The sequence below is a fragment of the Microtus ochrogaster genome, chromosome 7 (assembly GCF_000317375.1).
Source record: "Microtus ochrogaster isolate Prairie Vole_2 chromosome 7, MicOch1.0, whole genome shotgun sequence".
In the NCBI taxonomy this organism is placed as follows: domain Eukaryota; kingdom Metazoa; phylum Chordata; class Mammalia; order Rodentia; family Cricetidae; genus Microtus; species Microtus ochrogaster.
The window spans coordinates 7,159,396-7,186,376 of record NC_022014.1 but is presented as its reverse complement, the minus strand read 5'-3'; the positions used below and the strand labels follow the sequence as shown (position 1 = coordinate 7,186,376).

The following is a 26,981-nucleotide window of genomic DNA, read 5'->3' as shown; positions in this document are numbered from 1 at the left end:
CTCGGTCTTCTCAGCCTCCAGAACCAATTTATTTATTTTCAGTCATTCTGCTATAGCAGTAAGCAACTAAGACAACCACTCAACCCCACATAATACCAGAGAGCTTCCTAAACCACAAGCAGACCATAATGGTTTCACTATAAGGAAATTGGAGAGTTTTCAGTTATTCTTTGAGTTTAGCCCAGCATCTTTACTGTGCTAATAATAGACAGAAAAATGCCCCTCGAGGTATCCATGTTCTAATACAAGAATCTGTGAATATTTTATGTAGCGGGGCAAATGGGCCATGAAAGGTGATGATTGGCTCATCCCACAAGAAGGAGACTCCTAATATAGGTTCCTAAAAGTGACAGAGGGTAATGAAAAATATCTAGTGTTTGTTATTTGATTTGCAAAGAACTCAACGAATTTTGAAGACAAAAAATGGCTACCAGGAAATGCAGCAAGATAGCGTTCAGAAGAAAGGAAGCTTCACAAAAGCCTCAGGAGAAACATAGCCCTATGGACATGTTAAGTTTTGCATTTCTGAGAGAGACTTTAGACTTCTTACTTCTAAAACTATGAGGTAATAACTGTGTTTTAAAAGCCATCTGTTGACAAGAGTTACAACAGCAATAGGAAGAGAAATCACATCTTAGAAACCTGAGAAAGAATGAACGCGCTGCAGCTCAGTCCCCAAACCTTTGCTGTGTCTTGTTCACTGACTGCCATGTTGGTTCTGGTTCACTGATGGTAATGCTACCAAAGAGTCCCCAGATGTAAAGCCACACCCTGCCCCAGGAAGGGTCTCTACACTAAGTTCAGGTCTGAGTGAACTGTGCCTAGCTGTGACATTACACCTAACTTCCTTCCTCACACTGAGGAGAGCTAGGTTTTCCTCAGCACCCACTGGATCAGTCAGGTTTATGCTGCTGTGAAAAAGAAAAAAGAAAATTCTCACAGTTTCCAAAGTTTGGGTTCATGGTCACTAGACTAGAGTTCCTGAGCTGTGGATAGGCAGCAAGTCAGCAGGCAATGCCGGGGGATTGAACCTGCTTACCTCATGTGCCTTCAAAGGCACATCCCAATGACCTGCTTCCTCCAACCAGCTCGCATCCTCTGCAGTTCTATTCTGGCCAAACGATTATTCAGATTTGGAGTTCAATAACAGATTAAACCATTTCTTAGGTCAGAACACCCAGGATCTCACTGCTTCTGGAGAAATTCTCACAAACACAAATACAGGCTTTACCGACCTTGTAAGTGGCTCTCAATCTGATCAATTCAACAGTCAGGATGGGTGGGCCGTCACACACATAGCATGTTCTACACTCTGCATGCAGTTCTTTCAATTTGGAATAAATGGCTTATGCTGGCTAGAACTACCCAGTTCCAGGAACTTTGGAATGGCTGGTTATCCTACCTACCAATCCTACCTTCAGCAGAAGCACAGAGCTTGGCACACACATACACACACACACACACACAGACACACAGACACACACACACACACACACACATATTACATTCTCAATAGGATAACAAACTAACAGAGGTAAGGCTCCATCTTTCCAATTAGGTCACAATTCCTTCAAATCCCTTCCATTTCTGACCCTTCCACTTAATTATCTAAGCCTACCCCTGCCTACTGCTCTCTCCAAGTGGACCAGTTCTATGACTATACTGGTTTTACTCATCCCTTCCTTGACCCCTCTTTCCTTCTCCTGAGGTATGAGGGGTATGTGCTCCTTGTTTAGGCATTCAGTGAAGAAATCCTGGCTCACATACGTTACTTTGGCAGGAAATCGGACATGTTTTGATAAAGGCCTACAGGATTCAAATTGTCCTCTGCTCTCCGAAGCAAGCACAAAAAGTAGTAATGACCACAGTTCTAAGATGTTGGACAGACATACACCCCTTGGAGAAGAACAGACCTTCTCGGGTCTCTTGGGTACAATTGTGAGACTGAGAGAAGCAATAAATATGGAATTGCACAGTTGGGTTGCCACACGGGGGATTTGCAGCCTTTAAAATACTCTTTAAAAGAAAGCTAGGCTGTGTTCAATTCAAGTGTTTCATGGGTATAAGGATTATTCTTTGCTTTAACTGTATTAAGCTTCAGCTTTCAAACATAAATATTAATACAAGTCAAGTACTATGCTATAAGAAGTTCAGATTCCCATTCAGGCACAGCCCTGGGCCGTCTACCATTCTTGCCTTGGTTTCCTAAAGCTTATGTGAACAAGAAGTCCCAAGATCTACACACACACACACTGCACTCTCCAGACACCTCTGCACGTACTTCAGATCCTTGGTGAAAGCTCAATAGTAATTTCAGGTTTTTTCCGTGGAAAGGATGCTGATAAACTTTAAAATATGATGAGTTAGCTGGGCGGTGGTGGCGCACGCCTTTAATCCCAACACTCGGGAGGCAGAGGCAGGTGGATCTCTGTGAGTTCGAGACCAGCCTGGTCTACAAGAGCTAGTTCCAGGACAGGCTCCAAAACCACAGAGAAACCCTGTCTCGAAAAAAACAAAACAACAACAACAAAAAAAAAACAAAAAAAATATGATGAGTTATCAAAAAGAGTAACATTGCACCAAAGACAAGGAATGTTATACAAGCTCTCCCAGAGCTTGTACTAGTGGATCAAAGAGAGCATGTGTGTATTTGTGTGTTGGAATGGGAAGACAGTCAAGAGAGGTGTAGAAGAATAAGTATGTGCATCAAATATTAGCTAAGGTACAGCAAGAAGTAACCTTATTGTCACCACCAGATAGTGTTAATCAAAGAAGTTTGACAGTGGAATATTGCATTCCACAGACCAATATTATCTAAATTACTGGGGTAAAGTTTCTGAAATTATTATCCGTGTGTCAGGTGGCATAAAATCAGTGCCTAGAGCACCAATTTCTTGCTTTGTGGCTTTATAAATTTTGTGGCTTTATAAATCTGCTGTCCACTTAAAAAGTTGGTATGAATTTGGACTGGAGGAAAAGCAGGCATGCTTCCTTCCTGATTTGGCCATTTGGTACCCTAGGGGTACCATCCCATAGGGTGAAAAACAGATTCTTAGAAGAATACTTGAAAAATATAGAGAATTCTTCTCAATGGGGAACCACTTTTCTGTGATATTTAGTGCCGCTGTCATCAGAAAGATAACATGTTTTTTCTTGTTGTTTAGTTTTTCCAAATGTGGTCTTATACTGATGCATGGTATAAAAGCATTATTTAGTCCTTACCAAGACATTCGCTTGAAAGAAAAGAGATAAGAGGTACAGGACTTTCTGTAACAGGTGTCCTTGAGCATAGGTGTCACCCCTCAGGGGCTGCATGTAAGAAACTGCACCCCTGTAGAAGTCTCTCTGCTTAAATTTAAGAATGACGTGTCACTCACATAGGTATGTCAGCCCTTCTGCCCTTCTGCTCACCTCAGTCTCTACCCTCTATTCATAGCTTTGTTCTGTCCTGTCTGAGAGTGCTTCCTGCCACTGAGTAATTCATAAAGAAGTTTATTTTTGCTTACAGTCTGGGGCCTGGGAAGTTCAGAAGCATCGTGCCAGCACCTGCTCAGTTTGTGAGGACGTGGTGCTGCATCACAATATGGCAGAAGGAAGGGCAATTAAACAACGGCAAACAGAGAGAGACAGCAAAGGGCAGAGTCACATTGGAGACCATCACAGCAAGCTAAGTAAGTCACAGCCAAAAAGACACATGTCACATGTTTCCTCTTGTACGTGGAGCCTAGATAACATGTAAAGTATGCATCATGAATACACACAAGTCATACACATATCACAACAGGAAAAAGAAGAGGACTATTTTCGGACAAGAAAGGGTAGTGAGTGGCAGGGAAAGGAGGAATGTATAGGCTAAGGGGGGGTGAGTGCCTGTGGTCAAACATATTATTATGAAACCTACCACTTTGCAAAGGAGTATACAGTATTTTTTTATTGTTTGTTTATTTTCACTAAGTTCTTCTTTGGAATTTTGGGGGTCAGAAATAATGCACACTGTGAACAATCCTTGAGAAACACACAAGTTCAAAATATGAACAAGCAAAGAACATTTACAGAAATCACTGCAAATAGGAAGTGATGAGTACTGGGGATACTCTCACCCAGCAGGTTAAAACATATTGAAAAATGCTGTTCTCAGTGGACTTTTAAGAGAACTTGTAAATTACCCTCAACCATGATGGAAAAGGAGGAACTGTGATTAGCATGCAGTCACAGCTAGGGCAGGTACTTGGGATTAAACTTGGGTTCTCATGCATGCTAGGTAAGAACACTATCACTGAGCTCCAGCCTCAGCCCCCACAGTAGATGCTCGGTGGGTAAAACTGAGTGTGATGTAGCTTTGTCTGGGCTCACAGGAGCTTTGCACTATTGACAGGAGACTGTCATTGCAGTGGACTTCCCAAGTCTTCTTTGACCTTCTAAAGCTCTGCACAGGGCTGGCACAAGGTGATACTTGTGAACAATGAGGCCCTTGTTCTCCTGCAGAAATTATTTCCATGTCTGCCAGGTCAGCAGTCAGCTTCCCAGTTCTTTAGAAAAATCTCAGCATGAGGAACTGACACAGACGGAAGTGTGGAGGTATTGGGAGAGGAATCTGGAACTGGGGACCAGTTTGAGGCACTAAATCCAGTCCCCTGGTGATCAGAAGCCCAGTTCCCCTGAGAGTATACAGTCCACTGGCTCTTTAGGAAGGAGGCGAGGCCCAGCTCACCCCACATTTCACACTGCACGTGGGTTTTGCTTCTCAGAGCCACTGCATTTCTCTCTTCTATCAGAGCTGAGACTCACTTGTTCATCCACTGTCCGGTGAAGAACAGACTCAGAGTGGTCAAGAAATCGCCAACTGCCAAAGACTTGTTTCAAAGATGGTGGCTTGACTTTGATGTCGCTGTGTCTGTTCCTCCCACATGGACCATCTTCGGTTCACCACTCAGTGTTCAGTGCAAGTCCATGAGAACATGCAATACCCAAACCAAACCAAAGCAAAGAAAAAGAAAAACAATAAAGACTCCATAAAGTATCATCAGGCATGTAAGCTATTCTTCGATAGCTTCCATTTTTAAATTTAATCTTTCTTTTTACATTTTGCTGCATCTCTTCTTATGACTAATAATATGTTAGTTAAGGGAATGTCATTTTTCACTAGGTGGATTTACCTAGAGCGTATTTCTGCACCTGCCTCGCCTCTCTTCTCTGATGTAACATCTAATTAGAAGGAGTCAAGAATTATAGAGAGACACAAAACACCCACCTGTGTCCCTAAGACTCAAAACTGAGTTCAACTACTAGATTCCATCTTAACTCACTTTTTCTGCTATTGTCTTATGTTTAAAAGTGAAATCTGCTACAGAATTTAACAGAATAAATAGACTGAACCTCATACAAACAGAATTCCCTAAATGAATTCCCAAGAAAGTTTCCCTGCAATTAAACCATCATGTTGAAAGAAGAGGTGGTTAGAAGTCTCGTGAATGACGTCATCTGAATGTTAACATTTCTCCCGAGACTCTGAGATGACATTTTTCGCTCTTGTTTGACAATAAAATGAAACTAATTCACGGAGATGTTTATTCACCAAGATAAGTGTACAGAGTCTCCAGAAGAAAACGGCTCCCCCTCAATGATGGCAAGAAAAAATATCTGCCAGTCTAGAGAGGAATGGGAAACTCCACTCCTCTCTCTGTGTTCCTACCAGATACTCACAATCGATCACAGCACTTGCCTACTGAGCACAGATGAATCCCTCTCAATAGAACCACAGGGAACCTTTACTACTAACCAGCCTTGGCAAACAAGGAAAAGCCACTTGCTTGCTTTCTGCCTAAAGCCTGATTTTACCAAATCCAGGCAGAAAACTCCCTCACACCCAAGTTCGATACCCAGATTGGAGTGTGCCTGAGCACCGGGAGGTACGCTCTGAGTTTTCAATACATGAGGACCATTCTGGAATATTCAGTTGACTTTTAATAAAATACTTGTCTGGAGAGGCTGGTAAGTTGTCCTTATCTTCGTTGATGCAGCTCACGGCTGATTTTCAATGATCCTGAAGTAATACTCACTTCATCTCTGAGGTCTTATGTCTTTCTTTAATCAAAGCAAATCGGTCAAACTACTAAGATCTCTCTTGGCAACCTCTTTGTTTCCTAGCCGAGTCCTCAAAACTTAACCCTACTTTGCTTTGCCCTTTAGCCTTCAGAGTCCAAGGGAGCAACTGCTTTGTCAGGGTCAGCATGGGTTGGGGCGGGGGGGTCCTTCACTTGTTTTCAACCTGAGTAGCTGGAAGGTAAGCTAGCGCCATGACAACTATCACTGTTCTACAAAATGATCAGCGAATATGACAGGAGCCTGTAGCAGCTTTCAGGAAAACCTCTATCGGCTTAAGTTATAACACCCACAATACATGAACCTAAATACACATCATCGTATTTAGTTGTTTTGTTGAGATGGGGTCTCCCATGGTGCAGGTTGTCCTCAAATCCCTATGTAGACAAGGATGACCTTGAGTTCCTGATCCCCCTGCCCCTGACTTTGAGTACTGGGATTGTTAGCATACACCATCATGGCTGAATTGTCTTCCTTTGTTTTAAAGGCAAGATCTTATTGTTTATACTAGGTTAGTTTGAACTTGAAGGGCCTCACACGTGCTGAGACTAGAGATGCTCACCACAGTGCCTGACTCTCACATCACTGGTTTTTCAACTAAGTGCAACACGGAAAACCAGATAGGTTCTCATCTCTGATGTTTGCCTTCTTAGTTTAAAATCTTAAAAGAGAGATATACAAAATTGAATGGAAAATGATCAAAGGATACTTAAAAAGAAACAAGTCAAAATAAATGGCAAATGTTAGGAATAAAACAATGAAAGTATCATATGCAAAAAAAAAAGCAGCTTTAAACCAGACAAGAACAGTGCCAGCAAAGGCAGCAGTAGGAGCATTAAACACAGGATTGCTCAAGGATAGTTTCAGTAAGAGCTTATTTGATGGGGTGGGGTATCCATGGCCACATGTATGAGCAAGTCGGTTAGAGGAGGATGCAAGTGCTCTTGTCCACCAAGCTATCTCCCCAGCCCTCAGTAAGATTTTAAATGACTGTTACGAGCTGTGAAGGTGGTATATCCTTGATGAAGCAGAACCAAAGTGCTCATCACATACCTGCTGCACCCTAGTCATGATCAGCAAAGGCCCCCCTTCCCTCCTGTGTGTGTGTGTGTGTGTGTGTGTGTGTGTGTGTGTGTGTGTATGGTCTTTAGTGGATGCATTGGGGCTTGTGTGTACATTTGGGTATATTCACATACCTGTGGAAGCCAGAAATGAACCTCCAGTGCTCCTCAGGATAAGTTCTTCCTTGATTCTTGAGACAGGCTCTCTCACTTGTACCTGGAACTCACCAATTTTGCTAGTCTGGCTGACAAGCAATTCCCATGAACCTACCTATCCACCAAGCTGGAATTGGGTTTTCATGTGTGTCACCATGCCTGGTTTGTTTTAAATACAGGCTCTGGGGATTACACAACTCCTCATGTTTGTGCAACAAGTACTTTTCCAACTGAACCGCCTCCCCAGCTAAACATAGGACTTATCTTTACATGTTTTTCAACACTATTAACTTTTGTAAGCCAGGTCATGGTTTATGCTTACTTGGTCTTTAATAAACATTCATTAAATGACTATGTCCTAGAAATCACATAACTACCTAATAGAGGGCATTTTCTCACCCACCTCCTGCTGCCAGGACTACTAAGATGGCTTTGAGGTGGCCAGGTATGTGCATGTGAAAGTATGCATGTGTGCAGTGCACATGTGTGTATGGAGAAGCAATGACAACACCTGCTGTGAAAGAAATATTTTATAAAGAACTGGGGTCTAGAGAGGTGAAGTAAAATAATTGCCATTATAAAGCTTGCTAAATCCCCATATTCAGATTTATTCCTGATCTGTCTGGCACTTTTGCCTGCTAAGGCGGCTTACAACTGCTGTTCAGCCATTGTAATACCAGCCTGAAGAAGTCACATGCTCTGAGCCATTGCTCTGTGCCTTTAGTCTGTGGCCGTCTTGCTGTCTTGCTGTTATTTTCCCCTTCGTTGCTCTCTGAAGCCTCCCATGGTGATAGGTATGTAAAACCCTCCTCACATGCGGGTGGGTTGTCACACTGCTTGTCCTGTCACAAGGGTCTCTTCATGGTGCTTTCATTGGCATAGCTGCTGAGTCAACTTTTCATCCGCAAACCTCCAGGCTGCCCTTCCTCCCAGGCAGCCACACTTTCACAGGTTCTCCCTCTGTCTTCCATTTACATCCAGCGAAACTAATTATTTTCCTGTTCCCTCACACCCTGTTGGTGTTACACAAACTGCTGAGATGGCCCCATCTCCTGCAGACATCACTTGTATCTTTTCAGCAGCCTGTTTGACACAGTGACAGAACTATTAAGAATGTCAGCCCTCAATGTGTGAGAAGCTTGGGTAAAACAAATGGTGTCATTCAAGGTAACATGGAAGACTACGGGGACAGCAGAAACCAAGTGGGCCACCTACAAACCATGGGGAAGGGGGAATAGAGGGACCCTGTATCCTATGCCAGGATACACACAAGAAATAAAAAGTCAAAAAAAATGCTATAATATTGTTAAAGCTATGAATATTCTAGTAACGCTCACTGTTTTACAGTGAATTGATTCAACATTTGGATTTTGTGACTGATAGAAAATGACAGATTTATAGTAAATACTAATACATAGTAAATACACAGAGGTAGCCACATGATTGATTACTAAATGGCAGGTAGAGGAAAAACAATAGAAGGTTGAGAGATAATATATAATACAGATGATGGAGAGATTATAGATGGGGGATGTAAACATAGATAGATATATGACATATAAATAGGAAATAGGTAAATATAGGTGAGTATATTGATGATAAATACATATAAATAAGTAGATAGTTAGATGAATATACAAATATAGTCCATCATTTTACTCCATAGGTACAACTCTATCCCCAACCACTGATATCCTTCCCTCCAAGACTGGCTCAGTTACGTTTCAACTCTTCCCCATGCCTAGACTGTTCCCTCTCTCCAAGCCCCTTCCCAACTTTAGTTACAGTAATGTTGTTGAAATGTAAGCATAAACATGGTTTTGCTTTTTCATATGCCTTGTTGATTATCTGTAACAGGGTCCAGTGTGAACTCTCCACCCTGAAGAATCCTTCCCTGTAAGTACTCCTCAGTTCCACCCATGACTCCCCTGCAGACTTCTGTTTCAAGCATACCTACTCTGGTTTTCTTAAAACCATCAAGCACCTTACCTTCCTATTTCCAAGAATGCCTACACTCAAGTATTACTATCTTAATGCCCATATTAAAGGACCATACTTCCAATAAACTTTGTGGGAGTTCATTAAATTTATAATTATACGTCTGTATATGATTATTTGTCTAATATCTGTTTACTCTGGAGGTCACGTGCTTCATGAGTCCAGGCAGCATGCTTCTTACTGTGTTTCTATGGAAAGTATCATGCCAAGTGTAGGAGAACATTCTACACATGTTTTGAATTAGTGGGGTGTTTGGGTTGCCTGCTCTAAATGGCTAGACATCAACTCTTATGAGGAAAAGCTGAAGGGGCATAGCACAGGCCACAGTGGAGAGCCATTTCTGGTTTATTGCCTTGGACCATTCCTCATCAAAGTTCTTAGAGAAGGCTAGAGGGTTTGAAAAGTCCAGCCAGTGCCTTTGAACTCAGGACTCTGAAGACAGCTGTTAAGACTACACCACAGATACACATAATGTCTTAGGGGTCTTCACAGGTTCTTCAAAGCACCGTGCTTTGTGTGAGGACTGAACCTCAAGGCAGGAGTTGGAACCAACAATGGTTCCTACCATACAGTGACAGGGCTTGTGGTTTTAATAAAAAACTTTTTATTTTGAAACGAAACATTACAAACCTTTCTTTTCCCTACCTTCACAATTTTGCACCAAATTATTTAGATATTAATAATATTAATTTACATGTATGTATGTACACGTAAATATATACACATACAAAGAGGCAACTATCTTATAATTCAGTGTACTTCAAACTCCTTTTTCTTTTTTTGCATGGAAAAGAGATAGAGGACAGAAAAAATACATAGTAGAAGTCAATTTTTAAAATATCATTCTAATCACCCACTTTATTTCCATCTCTGAAAAGTGGAGTTATAAATAGGACCCACCACAAGTCAAGGGCTTAGACAACAAAATCCTCAACTCCACAACTCCTGAAGCCCAAATCCATCATCAATAGTGATGTCAGAAGACTCACAATAATCAGTACTTGGTCTCAGTGCAAGAAAAGTGTTTAGAAAAGAATTTACAGAGTGTGGACTCTAGAAAAGAAAAAGCTGGAGTTCAAATTCATCTCCTTCATCATCTCTGTCATTATCTTCACCATCATCTCTATCATTATCTCCACCCTCATTGTCCTAATCTCTATAGCTATCTCCATCATCACCACTACCTTCATACCCACCACCATCCCCACCATCATATGAATCCCATGTATTTAAGGATTCCATCCAGCCTCTCCAGTTTTCTATTTTCTTGCCCACACAACAGCAATTATAAGCAGAACACACCCCATTCAGTGATAATGAAGAAGAAATTAGATGTTGCATGGACCTAGACAGCAATTCAGCACTCAACAAAACTTCCTTAAAATAGTCACTTCTGGGGGCTGGAGAGATGGCTCAGTGGTTAAGAGCATTGCCTGCTCTTCCAGAGGACCTGAGTTCAATTCCCAGCAACCACATGGTGGCTCACAGCCATCTGTAATGAGATCTGGTGCCCTCTTCTGGCCAGAGAGGGTACAGACAGGCAGAACACTGTATACATAAGAAATAAATAAATCTTTAAAAAAAAATAGTCACTTCTGGAAAATTTTAATCATGTGAGTTTTTGAAGGGATGGGTTAACTTGGTTGAGGGTGTCAGTTGGCATTGAAAAGGCAGAGACAAAAGCTACAAAACAACTAAATGAATGTAGGTAACCCCCAGTGGTTTCTTTGGGCCATCATCTTCCTTCCTGCTTGCTGATTGGGTCCTCTTCTTGCCTCACAGGAAGTGGTAAGATCTTTACTAACTAAAACAGAAGGGTTGGTACCATTCTCTCTTGTTGACCTGACCACTGTCAAAGCTCTATTCTTGGAGTCCAACTCTTCCCTAAAGCTTTTGTTAAGATATCCTTCTTAAGAATGCACCAAAATAGTTTACATCTAGTAAACACGCACACACACACACACACACACACACACACACACACACACACACACCTGTTGGCATTGAAGTAATAAAAGAAACTGGGACTAAGAAATGTTTAGAAACAGGCTTGAGGAATGGTTCAGTTAATAGAGGATTTTTCTACCATGGATAAAGTTCTGGGTTCAGTTCCTAGTGGTACATAAATTAAGTGTTCTGAGACACACCTATAACCCCTATCCTTGGAAGATAGGGGCAGCAGAACTGGAAAATTGAGGCTGTATTTGGCTATTTAACAAGTTTAAAGTCAGCTTTTGCCAATGACACTGTGTCTTAACTCCCCATCCTTTCACAAACAAACAAACAAAAACAAAAAAAAAAGAATCTCAGACATGTGGTGTAGGAGGTCTTTCTGTTTATGTGTTGCTTTCATTGGTTAGTGAATAAATAAACTGCCTTGGCCTTTTGATAGGGCAGAACTTAGGTAGATGGGGAAAACAGAATTGAATGCTGGGAGGAAGAAAGCAGAGAGAGAGAGAGAGAGAGAGAGAGAGAGAGAGAGAGAGAGAGAGAGAGAGAGACACCATGGAGCCACCAGAATCAGACATGCTGAATCTTTCCTGGTAAGCCACTGTTGTCATGTGGTGATACATAGTTTAATAGAAATGGGCTAAAATAAGGTGTAAGAGTTAGCCAATAAGATGTTAAAGCTAATAGGCCTACAGTGATTTAATGAACATGGTTTCTGTGTGGTTATTTCGGGGCTAAGACAGCTGGGTGGCAGGGATGAACAAGTGGTCCCTCTCCCTGCAACAGACATAGTATGCATAAAGCCAATACTTGAGTTTCCATGTATTTGTCTCAAAGTCAGCACTTGACCCTTGAGCATTGCTGCCTCCATTTTCAGAATCCAAATGAACTCATAGATAGGCCTATTGGTCTATGCAGCCAAAATAATCACAGCTCGCAGCTTATTTGACCTTGCAGTGCTCAGCTCTGAAAATCCCCCTGGTAGAATTTCCTAAATAGGGCATGCTCTGTGAAGCTGTTCTGAGAACACAGAGCATATCACAGACTTCCAATATGTGAGTCCATGGCTATAACATTGACCTGGACTTCACAGGACACGAGCAGGTCCCTGAGTACCAGAGGCTTCTTACTATTGCCAAGGAATAACAGGGCATCAAACAGAGATTCACAATGGAAGGAGGCACCTGTCTTGGAAGCAATGTTGGAAGGGGGCTGGAGAGGCAGCTCTGACAGCTATGAATGTGTGGGTTCAGTTGCCAGCCCTTATGGAAGAGGCCATTCATGGTGCAAATGCTTGAATCCCAGCACTGAGGAGGTAGAGACAGGTGGATCTTTTTGAAGCACTGTCAATATTTGGACATTAATCCATGATAGAATATTGGGTGATTTTTTAATGTGATTTCTTTCTTGTTTATAGTACTTTGAAGGTAAATTACTGCCAAAGGGCTTGCATCAATTTTCTTAAGAGATGGGTAAGAGTCAAAAATGTCAGAAGTCCAGATTACAATGAGCTGACTATGTACTGGAATCATCCACTTAAAAATATGGCCAAGTTCACAAAGATTTGTATTCTTTAACTACTATAGTTAATCTGGATTATCAACTTGATGGGCAGATGAGTGTGGAGATGAATAAAGTGCAAGCCGGGTGGGGCGGTGGGGTTGCTTCTATGTGAATAAGGAAGTGTGCTGGGAAGGTGTGCTGTCAATGTGAGAGGCACCATCCCATAGACTAAAGGATGCCATGGGAGGATGGAGAAAAAAAAGGTAGCTGGAACAGGCATAGAGGTATAAATCCATTCATTCTGTGGCTGCTGTTCATCTCATATTCTCTGTCTGCCTGTCCCTCCCATGTGTGTGTGTGTGTGTGTGTGTGTGTGTGTGTGTACCATTGTGTGCACGCAAAGGTCAGAGGACAGCCAACTTTCTTTTCTACAATGTAGGCCATGGGAATCCAACTCAAGTCCTCAAGCTTGGCAGCAATTGCCTTTCTGACCCACTGAGCCATCTCACCAGCCCAATGTTTTTATTTTGAAACAGGGTCTATCATTGCTTCTGAAGGCTGATGTTTCAGCTACACTAGCTGGTCAGCCAGCCACTGACATCTGCCTGTCTCTGATCTCCAGTACTGGGATTACAGCTACATGCTGATTACCAGGATTTTATATGGGCACTGGGAATCTGAACTCAGGTCCTCAGGCTTGTGCAGCAAGCACTTTACCCACAGAGCCAGTTTCCCAGGCCCACAGTTATGATTATAGGTGATGAGAAAATGTACTAGGACAAAATCTTAATGGTAGATGCCTGTAGTAGCCTCAGCTTTGGACCGTGGATTTGGATAGTATTTACAAGTGGCTGCAGGACAGCCATATGTGTTGAGTTATTCAGACGCACTGAAGCCTCATTTCCTCAACATCCAGAGAATTGCTTGTGCATTAAGTTCAAAACCAGCACGAGGAAGGTCAGTGAGAGCTTCGGTTCTGAAAAGTTCTTACATGTAAGGCTGAAGGACTTGGAGCAGAGCCCCAGTGTAAGAGAGCTCAGCTTTGCATGCAAGACATGGAGGTTCCCCAGGCTGGAGTCAGACCCACACCGGCTGAGGCGAGCAATTATGTGCTCCGGCCATCTGCTCAGGGGTTGTGAAGGCAGCCATGTGTCCTCCTGCATGGACACCGGGGAGGACACTGATCGCAAGTCAATCTGCTTGAAATTGCCTTCTATGATCGGTGGGTAATGACTCAGGTAGGTCATGGCCAGGGACGTTTCTGTTATTAATGCATTAGCAGCTGTAAGTGGGCATTGATTCTGCAGGGCCTGCAGGTTTATGTAGTGGTGGGGAGAGTCTGCCCGTGTGAAGCATAAATGGCCATTGCTGTGGGAGGAGGCAACCCTGAGAGGACCATGTCCTTCAGAAAGTATGAGGGAGGTCCAGGGGGAATGTCAGCTACTTCTGGAAGGAGAAAGCCAGGACCTGATAAGGAGAGGAAAGGATATGCACGTGTTAGGGAGCCACCTTGGCCTTCTCCCCCAGCTGAGATCAAACTGCACACATCCTCAAGTTCATTGGTTTTGCACCACTGTAATAACTACACAAGAGATGCCACTTAAAGAAAGAAAAGTTCACTGGATTTCACAGTCCCTGAGATCTTGGTTCCTGCTCACTTGAACCCATTGTAATAAGCCTGTAACAAGTCAGAATGCCATGGTAGGGAGGACATAAGAAAGAAAAACTTCTCACTTTATAGAAACCAAAAAGATAAGAGAGGAAAGGGTGGGAACAAGCAGCAGTCCCTCAAGGTGGAAATCTCTTCCATTGCTTTCATGTCCTGAGCTTCCATGATCTCCTAAAAGACTATCCCATATGAGCCTATCACTAGCTCAATCCATGAGAGAGGTCAAAGTCTTCATGATCCAAAGGCTTACCAAAAGCTTCACCTGTCAACATTGCTCCACTGACCACCAAGTCTTCAACAGGAGACTGACATTTCAAATCAATACTGCATAACTCATGGGCTGTCAATGCATGTGACAGGGCAGCCCGTGACACTTAAGAGAGCCTGGATTGTTTGATTTGCTTAAAAATTTTATTTTACCAGCCGGGCGGTGGTGGCGCACGCCTTTAATCCCAGCACTCGGGAGGCAAAGGCAGGCGAATTTCTGTGAGTTCAAGACCAGCCTGGTCTACAAGAGCTAGTTCCAGGACAGGCTCCAAAACCACAGAGAAACCCTGTCTCGAAAAACCAAAAAAAAAAAAAAATTATTTTACAATTCTATCATGGTTGAAAACCCTTCTCTTTCATGCCTATTCCTTGTGAAATCCTCAACATTCAGCAAGAATCCAACACTAAAATTCCCTTAGCTATTTTAGAAGGAAGGAAGGAAGGAAGGAAGGAAGGAAGGAAGGAAGGAAGGAAGGAAGAAAGGAAGGAAAAAAAAGGAAAAAAGGAAGAAAGGAAGGAAGGCATTACCAGAATATAACATATATCTCAGTGGTTTAGCTAGCTGGCCTGCATCACAATAGAGTTCAGTAACTTTGTTTTCCTTAACATGAAACACTTAGATCCAGTGAGCATTAGCCATCCTAGATGGGAAGACAGCTCAATGGCAAAGCAGTTTTTGCGCAAGGGTGAGGATCTGAGTTCAACTCCTCAGAACCTGTGTAAATATCAGGTGTGGCAGTGGCATCTGAAATCCCAATGCTGGTGGAGGCAGAGGTGGGGTTAGTTAAACCAGAAAGATTCAGGTCCAGTGAGAGACCCTATCTCAAGAAAATGAGCAGGGAAATGAAAGAGGAAGACGCATCTGGCTTCTACACAAATGTGTGCACACATGCACACAAATGGACATGTACATATGCATGCCATACATTTACAAATAAGCAACCAACATGATAAATGTATGTACAACCATGTATGCACACATATAAACACATGTATACATATGCCACTTGGCAGGATGGGATTGTTTCCCAGTGATCCATGGGTTCCAACCAGTAGTAACAACAACTTTTGTTATCCTTGGCTAAAGAGCAAGCCCAGCCTAGGCCAATGATACCCCACCTCAGCTCCCTCTCCCACATACAAAAAATGGGATTCTCTTGGTCATAGTAAATGGAAACCAATACTTGATTCCCAGTATGTTTGTGTCAAAGTCTGCACTTGCCTCCTGCAGTTGAAGTACTAGCACTTTCAGAGGTAAGGACATGGAAGTAATTGTCTACCAGAGAGAAACCAGTGCCATGCTTTAAATCAAAACAAGTCATCAAAACCCTAGAGGTCTCTTCTCTGTTTGCTTTGGAGATTCTCAAAATTTCAAGAGATCTGTAACCTTTTACTATTAAAAAAAATGGTTCTTGTTGTCATGACTTATTAACGGGCCTAACACTCAGTCCTGGTTTGATCCTTTGCAATTTCCACAGATGCCTACAGTTTTACTGGTGTTTTAAATAAACAACCAACAGTACCAAGTTGAGTGAAAGCAGCAAGTGACCTTATCTTTAGATTAAGTGTAGGGATTTAGCAAAAATATTGAGCTGACATTTTCCCTGGGTCCCCTGATTGGGAAGTGATAAATAGTGAAGATAAACAGAAAGATTGGCCTTATTCTCAGTAGTTGAGGGTACAGGTCTGGCTTCTGGTCTTGTAACTCTCTAATGCAGCGAGTAAGAACAAAACACAGAAATGGTAGTTTATTAAAAAAGTAAAGAGTAAGCAGAGTGCCTGTGTTGGATGGGTTATACACTATCCAGCCCGTCTTCATGTCCAGGAGAAAAGGGGATCATTTCAGTAACCACACAGGACCAGGAGGGACAGCTGGTGGTCACTCATTAATGTTTCCCTCTAACCTCTCAGGTGGCTTACTTTTTGTTTCTTGTCTATTTTCTGAAGTCCACGTGAGAAGGGTCTTAGTTATAGATCACTGACCCCTAATCCCTTCTTTCTGTTATTAAGTTGAAGACTTGTTAGTCTGATGTGATGTTAAGGGTCAGGGAGCATAGATTAGGGAAGTGGATTGTGGCATTGGAACTGTGAGAAGCAATTAAGATAGTAAGCAACACTGGGGATGATTCTGCTGGTGAAGTTCATGTCATACAAGCACGAGACCTGGATTGGAAATCCATGGTACCTACATAAGAAGCCAGGAATGATGACAAACCCCAGTACTCTGGTGGGCATGATCACAGAATCATGCAGATCTCTGCAACTTGATGGTCAATCATGTGATCACACTGGCTAGCTCCAGCTTCAATGAGAGATTCTGTATCAAACAGTAAGGTTGAGAGGAACAGAGAAAGACACCTGGTATTGTCTTCTGTCTTCTATACACACAGCCATGCCCTACAACCACACACACACAGAGACATGCATGCACACATGCATGGTGAACATGTATATCTAAGATGAACCATGAGTATCAAGGCAAAGTTCTAAGAGATAAAATGATGGAAAGTTAATAAGACAGACCATGAGGTGCCAGTTTAGGTTTGCTCCTCCCTAACATTGGTCTTGAAATCTACTCTGCTATAAGCCTGCTGCCTAAGCTACTTTCCACCTCACTGTTACCAAATAGCTGACAAGTTGTGATTTAAATGATAAAGAATTCATTCTGGATTATTGTTTAGAGACACACTTCTCTATCCCTTCAGTCCTTGCTTCTGTGCAAATGTCTGTTTAGTCCTCCTTGTGATGCACTCTTCAGTTGCTTGTCTGTTACAGATAAATTGAAAAAAAAACTAAGTTGGTTTTCAGGATAGGTGTTGGACCCCATAATTACATTTTATGATGAACAAGACTACAGCCATTTTAAAACTCTTCTGTGTAAGAAAGGTTTGTGTTGGCTCAGACTAGATGGTAGGATTTAAGACCCACCATGGTTGACAATGTGTGGTAGTGGATGGCTTCATGGAAGTGGGAACATACAGCACTTTTTTTAACATCTCAGTAGAAAAAAGCAAAGATGAAGAATTAAGCTAGAAACAAGTTTAGCTATGTCTTCCAAAAGCTACCTCCAATTAACTAGACTTTCACATTCCGAAGGCCCATACTCCCCAAAACTGCACAGCAGATGGGACTAAGTGTTGGTACATACAAACCATGACATCTTCCTATTACGCTCTTCTCTTCCATATCTTCTCCATTCCTGATGAAATTTATGCAAAATAGTTGCTTCTTTTCCTACTTCCTGTCTTTCCCCCTCACTTCCCATTCTCACACTCACATCCAATCAAAAAGGACTCCAAATGCTTCATTCGTGCAGGGTGGTAACAAAAGAAAACCTGAGAGAACTCTATTTGTGCAGCAGCTTGGGAGAAGAGAGCGGCCCACAGGGAACTGAACAGCTGGAGACTGTTGCTAGAAGGTTAGTGTCAACGTGTGGGAGTGATCAAGAAGAGGGCATCAATTTTGTGTGTTATTCCAGAAGCCACGGGACTACTGCAGTTAAAAGCAATCCTGTCATCTGTCCAGCCCTCAATTAAAGGAATGTCTTTCTCCTGTTGTGTTCTCTCTCCCTCTCCTTTCCTTCTCTCCTTCTTTTCCTTCCTCCCTCTCTTCATCTCTTCCTTCCTCTTCTCTTCCTTTCCCCTTCCCTTCTTCCTCTTCCCTTTGCCATACCAACTGATGGCTTCTGACTTCTTCCTTTGTCCAGCCTACCTACTCAGTTTTCAACTTCCTGATGGAATTCACTGTTGTTTCACAAACTCTCTACACACACACCATTCTACTTTTGCCTTCTTCATCAAGATTCTCATACTAAATAAAGTATGATCAAGAGGCCAGTCTTACATCCTGGAGATCAACTTAAAGTTGGTTTTTTTCTATTACTATTATTACCTACAACAGTCAAGAAACTGAGACTACATCATTAGAAGTATGAATTCAAAGATACACTTCTTTAAGTGTATCTGAGATAATCAGTGATAGGGGCTTGGGCTCAATCCACTTGGCTGGAATGCAAGGGATTTTAGTGTTTCAAAGAGAGATGGTAAACTATGCATAACTTAGCTTTCTGAACAACTAAGTAGGTAATGATCATTCCTTGGGAATGTCTCAGGGTCAGTCTGTTGGGTGGGATCCAGCAAAAGGTATAGGCATAGAAAGTACCCAGGAAACCTTCTCCAATAGGCAGCTTTGACTGCTTAAGCAATATGGTAACATAAAGCTTACAAATGAAGCTCCTAAGATGCTTTGAGCAGAGGTGCCCTCATCTCCTGGATGCGGGGTGGAGAATAAGACAGTGTTCATCACTGAAGGATGAGACTCAAGTACCTGAGAAGAAAGTAGTGTCATGGGTGAGTGAATAGAATTTGATTCGCTTCATTTTGGAGCCAAAAATGACAGATTGAATGAATTAGTCACTGTCTCGTTGCTGAGACAAACACTCCAGAAAACAACTCAGAAAGAATAGTTCTGCTCACTATTTCAGGCACTCAGTCCACTATGGAGAGAGGGCAAAGTGGAGAGGAACAGCTACTTCATGGTGGGGAAGGGGTTGGGGGGGGGGATACAGAGCGCTTCTCTTTTCTGTTTTGTTTTGTCTGGATCCCCAGCCTAAAGAAGGTGCCACCTACTTCAGGTGGGTCTTCTCCCTTAGTTAATCCAGAAACACCCTCAAGGACACAGTTGCCAGAGATTTGCTTTCCAAACCTCCTGTATACTTCTCCATCCAATCAAGCTGGTAATCAAGAGAAGGAAACATTGAAACAACTTTCCCCCATTAATTAATTCACGGATTAATAACTGTGACACGGCACACGTGAAAGTATTATCTGACAGGTGGGAGAGGTCAAGGAAACCTTCTGTTAGACATTAAATTTACAAGTTGTAGGAAATTGCTTTGAGGCCTAAGTTCAACCAATGAGCCTGCTAGCACGTGTTTCCCGTGACATTGTGTTTAGCAAACACATCACCCAGGGATGTAAAAAGACAGAAAAATAGACATTGGCTCATAGGAACTAGCTTTGTACACCATGCTCATTGGCCAGTTGTATTCAAAGGACACAAATGCCAAAGAAATGTCCGGAGAAACCTTAAATGCCAAAGGATAACCAGTGTTGGAAGAAGGAAATACAAATGATTTCAGAAGCCAATGGCAGCATCAAATCTGAGATATGTGTCAAGGTCAGTAGGCAAGTCAGGCATATAAATCCAAGCCACAATAAGGCTATCCCTGGTTAGATTCCTGAAGTTGCTGGGGCAGTTTCCTAGCCAGCCATGGATCCCATGTTAGCAGAGAAGAGCACCCGAGGGTGCAAGGACATGGGCTACTCTTGCTGCTAGGGTACCTGCTCCCCAGGTGTGATACCAAATCGAACTCAATGGGATCTGGAATCACCATGAGGATAAATCTCTCTGGTCATGTGCTTGGGATTTCTAGATTAGATTAATTGAGGTATGAAAAGTCACTCTAAATGTGCGTGACCCCATTCCATGGGCCAGGGCCCCGGACTGAATGAAAGGAGGAAGCTAGCAGGACACTGGCATTCATTACTGCCCTCCACTTCCTGACTGCCAATTCAGCACAAGAGCTACCTTACCCTCTGGCTTCCACACCTTCCTTACATGAGACACTGTAACTTCCCGCTTGAACCAATCCCTCCTCTCCCAAAGCTGCTCTTCTCTGGTGCTGATCAGAGCAACGAGCAACGTAACTGGTCCGCCTAGGAACCAAAGGATCTCCCAGAACTCAACTCCTCTTAATCGAATGATTTCCTGGCCTTGGAAACAGACTGGAGTTTCTAATACCACAGGCACTCTAGTCTCGGGGAAAGCAACTTAGGTGAGCAGTGGTTAGACACCAATCCTCAGCATCTGTGCGCAATGAGACATTTCCCCTGTCTCTTGTTCTTTCAAGTTTTTTTTTTTTAAATTATCGTATCTGCTTGCTAGTACATAGTAAGGAACAGTAAACTAATACTTCCTTTCCCTCATTAAACTGTGGCTGTAGGTAGGATACATCATCTCCATAAAGAGATAATGTGAGCGCCATACACCACTGTACTGATTCTCTCAGGTACCACAGCATCCCCTAGGTCAGCAGCTTCCAGACCCAGCACACAACCTGAACATAAATTCATTTCTGAGAGGCAACAATTTGTATCATATTCTGAAGGCGAAGGCAGAGAGGGTTATGCTTCTTCTAAAACTCCATCCTTGAACACTTCATATTCTTATCTCTTGCTTGCTGTCCCAGCACAGTGAAGGGAACAGAAGAAGGACGCTACTTCGAAGAAGATAAAGAAATAGGCAGGTTTAACTTGATGCTCTATAGCTCTGAACAGACTAAACACTCAATAGCTCCAGCTCCTTTTTACTTAAGAAACCGCTCACAGTTTTTAGGAAATACCAAAAGAGGACTTCAAATGCTTGACAAGATAGATGTGGCAGCTAGGGAATAGAGACGGAAGCTCTTTTCCGATTAGAAACAAAAGCCTGGCTCTAATCCCCTGTGTGATACAAGCTTTAGCTGATCAGGGCGACAGGGAGCATTGTGGTGGAGTAAAGAGCTAACACTGCTGGCAGTTTGCTTCTCCTTGTCTCCTCCGCCTCTGCATTTGCATATGGAAATTCCACAGCAAGAAACACTGCCAGGCAATTCTACCCAGGGCAAACGTGTCCTTGGAATCAGCTAGCTCCTCACTGGTCCAGAGTTCCCTGGTCTCCAGTTCCACCTGCTCACTCTGACATGGGCTGATGTTTCATGAACCAACCATGTTAGACTCTAGTGCCCTTGGAAGCCGGACATGGTAAGTAATGGAGGAAGAGCCCCAGCTAAGAAAAAATAGTTCCTTAGAAACTTTGAGAGTTTTCACATCTTCCTTTCTTCCTTAAATGATAACAATTTTATTCCCAAAACATGTTATTCTCCAGCAGAACTACTGCAGAGGAAAACCCAAGGCAGATTTCTTGAGGTCCTAGCCTCTGATGCTAGTGGATATTAAGGGAGGAAAAAAAAGACGTGTGGAAGTTGGGAAAAACAAATACTACTAGCCTCACCAAAATGAAGTTCTTATGTGCAATGGCAAAGGAAGACAGTAAAAAAATAATAACTGGGTAGAAACAATTGAAATTTCTAAAACATTCCCCTGTATCTTAAAGCACAGATTTTTCTTCTACTGTAGTTTTATATATATTTTATATATCACAGGTTCTGGTTCTAAAAGTACAAAACAAGTTGTCTTTAAAAGTCTCTGGAGCTTCACGGTCACCAACAGATCAGTGTGCTGGGTTTTCTTTTTGCAGTACTGCAGGGTCATTTGACCAGGGAAAGTGACACATTCTCTCCTTCTGAGCAGACCACAGGAAACAGAAGAAACCTGAGTGTATATTACATGAACTTTCTAATTCTGCCAGTGGAGGCTAACCCGCTGACATGCACACCCTGCTCCACATTCACTGGAGGGCTGGGAGGCAGAGCCGGGACAATGCTCTACATGGTAAGCTCCATTCTTCCCTCTGAATCCAACACAGCAATGTCAAATGAAGAAAGCAGGCATGCAGCAAGGTTTCTGTGGGAACTGTGTGGCATGCAGAAGACAGCCTGCTAGAAATGAGACCAAAGACACAGATGCATTTATACAAGGAACACTGCAAATGGGTTGCACTTACTGAATGCTGAGCCTGATCAAGGAAGTTGTAAGTCCCACTTTCATGAGGTCTTTGAGCAGTTTCCTAGAGAAGAAAAGAGGAAGAACCATGAGAAAGAGGATCCATATGCCCAAGCTGCATTTGAATGGCATTTCTGTTATCCTATGCAAGCCACTTCAGTTATACTAGCACTAGTTGCTTCTAAAACAGTCCCTGACTGCACTGTAAGTTTACTATGGTGAAGCCAATAGGAAAACAAAGACTAGGTTCTTTAATGTGTGTACTAAATCTTTACATTCTCCAGCATGCAAGGTATGACTATTTTGTCCATTTCAGGAAAGGTCACTGTGGTGTGGAATTCCCCTCTGTATGCTGTGAATACCATTGGTTAATGAAGAATCTGTTTTGGCCAGTGGCTTATAGAACAGTGGTAGGTGGGGAAAATTAAACTGAATGCTGGGAGAAATAAGGTGGAGTCAGAAGAGAAGCCATGGAGCTGCTTCCAGAGGCAGACATGCTGGAAACTTGCTGGTAGGCCACAAGCCTCATGGTAAAATATAAAATACTGGAAATGGGTTAAATACTAGATGTAAGAGCTAGCTAGCTATACACTTAAGTGATTGGCCAAGCAGTGATTTATATAACATAGTTTCTGTGTGATTATTTTGGGAGTCTGGGTGGCCGGGAAAACAAACAGCTTCCTACTATACCCTACACCTCTGGGCTCAGACTGTGAGTGGATATACTGCATAAAGCCTGGAACTTGATCACCAAATCTCGAGACATTCTCTGCTGCTCTCTCACACCATGAGTTCCAGGCCCTACACAGTCACAGGGAAGTTAGAGTAGTTGATATTCAGGGCTAATATTATGGATTTCATGAGCTAAATTCAAAGAAGTTCCAAATTTCCTTTCAGCCCCAACCCTTTTGGGAAGAAAGGAGAAAAGCAGAAATAACTGAGAATATACAGAGTTATGCTGTGATAAAGGGTGGGTGGCCTTCTTTTCTTTCATGTTTTTTTTATTTAGGTAATATCTTTTAGCCAATGTGAAATCTCATAAACCAATGAACAAATATTCATTTACCCACCATTCACCCATCTATCCACTTACCTACACATATGCATATTAACCCACTCATCTAATCACTTATCCATCCATCCATCCATGTACTACTACTCCTTATGTTTATCTACCATCCACCCCTCTATCCGCTTATCCATCAGTCCATAGACTATTCCTCCATCTATGTGTCTTTCACCCATCTATCCATTACCTATCCACCTCAACAAACATGAATCCATCCCAGCTCTATCTGTCCACCGCTCACTCCTATCTACTCTCACTTCCTATTCATCTAGCCAGCTACCCACTAATTCACTCACCCATCCACTTACTAGTCTTGCATATACATAACTGCTCACTGCCCCATTCAACCATGCATCTATCTCTATGTACATATTCACTCCCCCAATCACATGCCCACTCACCAATCCGTTCATCTACCCAACACACTCACTCATCCACCCACCCACACATCATCTATTCATACCATCTGACCACCCACACTGATGCATTTATCCATCTGTTTGCTCACACAGCAGCCCATCCTCGTGTGTGTGTGTGTGTGTGTGTGTGTGTGTGTGACCTGCCCATCTCCCACTCATCTGTCTATCCACCATGTATCTATCTACCGATTCATCTATGCATCAATCCTCATATGTGCATATTTTCTACTTAAACTCTCACCACCTATGCATCCATGCATTTACTCGTGTATCCCTCTGTGTGCCTACCCATCTTCCCTCACGTTCACACCCAATAATTCACAAAGATCCTACTGTTGACCACACACACGCTGCCATTCAGCAATTAAGAATACATATTGATCTTACAGAGGATCCTGGTTCAGCTCCTAGAACACATGTGACTTATATCATTCCTAACTTGAGTTCAATTGTATGCAATGCCCTCTCCTGGCCTTTGTGCCCTCTTCTGACCTCTGAGGGCACCAGGCAAGCACACAACCCACATATATACAAGTAAACAAAACATTCATACTCATGAAATAAAATAACTAAATATAAAAAGAAAAAGTAAAGGGAAGTAGCTTGGCAGGAAGCTGAGATCTGGAAGATAAAAGGTGACTGGGGGACCATGATCCTTGAAGAACACTTGAGACAGTTCAGGAGTGAACAGCCAACTCCCAGCATTTTTTGACCTAAGTAGAAAGACAGTCTGATTTCTAGGAAGAGTAGAACCACTTTGAACCCTTTGTATCTCTCACCTCCATATACAAATTTGTATGCATCCTCCTACTTATTAAAAGCAATTATCTCCTATACTCAGTCTCAAGCTTCCCATATGTCCCCTCCTTCCTGCCTTCTACTTATTTACGCTAACACCCAGCTATGTCATTTCTCTTCTGGCCCTTTGATCACATCCTTCTCTCTTTCTGAGCTGCCTCCATCTGCTCCAATGTGAACTCATTCTTCATTGGCCACCCAAGAGTGCTCTCTGGAGATATCACGGGCCCTTTATACTCTATCAAATCTTTCAGAGGTCATTGTGGCTGCTAACATGTTCCTTTATCAGAGCATGATTGCGTAATCCTTCTAACCCTTTGTGGACTTGAACTACTTACGGCTAGAGAACTGAGGCAGGTTTAATTGCACACCATAGCTTTGTCATCTGGCCCACTGCCCAGGCACTTAGCAGCTGTTCTCCATCTTGTATAGTCTCAGAAGCAATTCTTCACTGACCCAAAGCATTGCAGTACTGAGGAATGAAAGTGACTTCCATCCCGGAAAAGGTTTTCTCTGAGCATCGTCGTCTCCTATTATATTCTGGTGTGTGGTACCCAGATAATAGCAATTAATTTTATGTCTACGTATGTCTGCTGCCCACATCTCATCATTGGTTTTCAAACACACCCTGAAGTTGAAATTAATCTTACATTCCCTCTTTTTGCTAATAAGAATGTGTCAAATCTTCTAGGTAGGCTACTATAGAAAAGCAAAGGCAGGGATTATTGTTACGAGGTGAAACTAGAAATAGTCATTTACAAAGACACAGACAGAACAAAGAAACAAGATGTTCTCAACAGATCCAGTGGATAAAGACTGGGTGTGTGCATGTGCTTATGCATGCATGTGTGTGTGCAAGTTCGTTTGTGTGTGTGTGTGTGTGTGTGTGTGTGTGTGTGCAGATGAAGCTATTTGTTCATTCATATGGAGGCCAGAAGTCAACGTCAAGTGTCATTCTTCAGATGCCCTCCACTGTTTTTTTGAGACAATTTCTCTTCATTGGCTCAGAGCTCACCAATTTAGTTAGGTCGACTGTTGAGGGAGCCCTGGGGATTCACCCATCTCCACCTTACCTCTGCGGAGATTGCAAACACGTGCCACCATACCCAGCTTTTTATGTGGGTTCCAGTGACGAAGCTCAGATCCTCATGCTTACACAACACAACTCATTCAGATAGTTCCATAGCTCTGCTTTCTTAACTAATGATTTGTGTACACTCCCTAAAAAGCAATGGACATCCAGAGAGAACCTTAAGCCTCAGAGGAACTGGCTGGGTTTTTATCCTACAGAGACCACAGAAGAGAAGAAGAGCTCATGTGGGGAAACCTTGGAACCCTTACCAGGCATATTGGAGGTGAATGCACATTCATGCATTAGCCACAGCCCTCTGTACTCCACCCAAATGTGGGGATTTGGCGTGATTGCTTCCAAGACACTGCTGCTTGTGACCCAGGCTGCCAGTAGCTACTTTAATGTCTACACATTAGGTTCCTGTAATGTTTTCTGCTTTTATAGACTCTGCTATCCACTGCCTCTTGGATGCAGAGGTGCTGCAAGGGTATTTCCTCCTGTCTCTATTCAGGCTTGCACTCATAGTCTGTCTATGCCACCTGGTAACCCTCACAAAACAGATAGTACTACATCATTTGGATCTTTAATCACCACTTCTTGCTTTATTCCACATTATTTTAGGACATTTTATTTATTTCATTTTACACCTTGCATAATATATCCCTGGACCTCCAGCCTTACTGTTTATTTATCTGAGAAAACTTGTTCCCATTTTTGTTCCTCCATTAATTCTAAAAGTGACTGCGCCTGCCACAGGGAGGTCACACATGCCTCGACTTTGACCTGGGGTGCTGGTCCCACGTAGTCAGCTTTCACATGTCACTACCTCCTTATGGAAACACCCTGCAGAGTGGCCTCAAGAGCCCATTATCTTTCCTTCAGAGAACATTCCAAGTTTTCATTTTACATTTAATTTTAAAAGCATGCCTGTCCGCCACAAGGTGAATGATGGCACCGGCAGCATGGTTTCTATACAGTCTCAGTTCTTGCTCTGATGAGAATGTCAAGATAGGAGAGGCATTTGCCAGCATTCACCAAAGGCAGGAAAGTCAGGAACACAAAGAAATCGAGGAAAGGGAGAGAGAAAGATGAGCTCGGTCCCCCAAGACAGCCAGTCTCTGTGTGAGTGTGTCATGTATACAGATGCATGTGTGTAGCTACACAGTATGTGTGAAGTGTCATGTATACAGGTGCACGTGTGTAGGTACACAGTATGTGTGAAGTGTCATGTACACAGGTGCACGTGTGTAGGT

At 42.7% G+C, this 26,981-nt stretch overlaps 1 protein-coding gene across 2 annotated transcripts in view; it reads right to left on the bottom strand.

Annotated features, from left to right (window-relative positions):
- The window catches only part of Rbfox1 (RNA binding fox-1 homolog 1), a 1,689,477-nt gene that overhangs the window by 1,228,849 nt on the left and 433,647 nt on the right, over nucleotides 1-26,981 (bottom strand). For both annotated transcript variants that reach the window (XM_026780390.1, XM_026780381.1), the window contains exon 2: nucleotides 22,372-22,434. The gene's annotated coding sequence lies outside the window, so the exon portion shown is untranslated. The remainder of the gene's footprint in view (nucleotides 1-22,371; nucleotides 22,435-26,981) is intronic.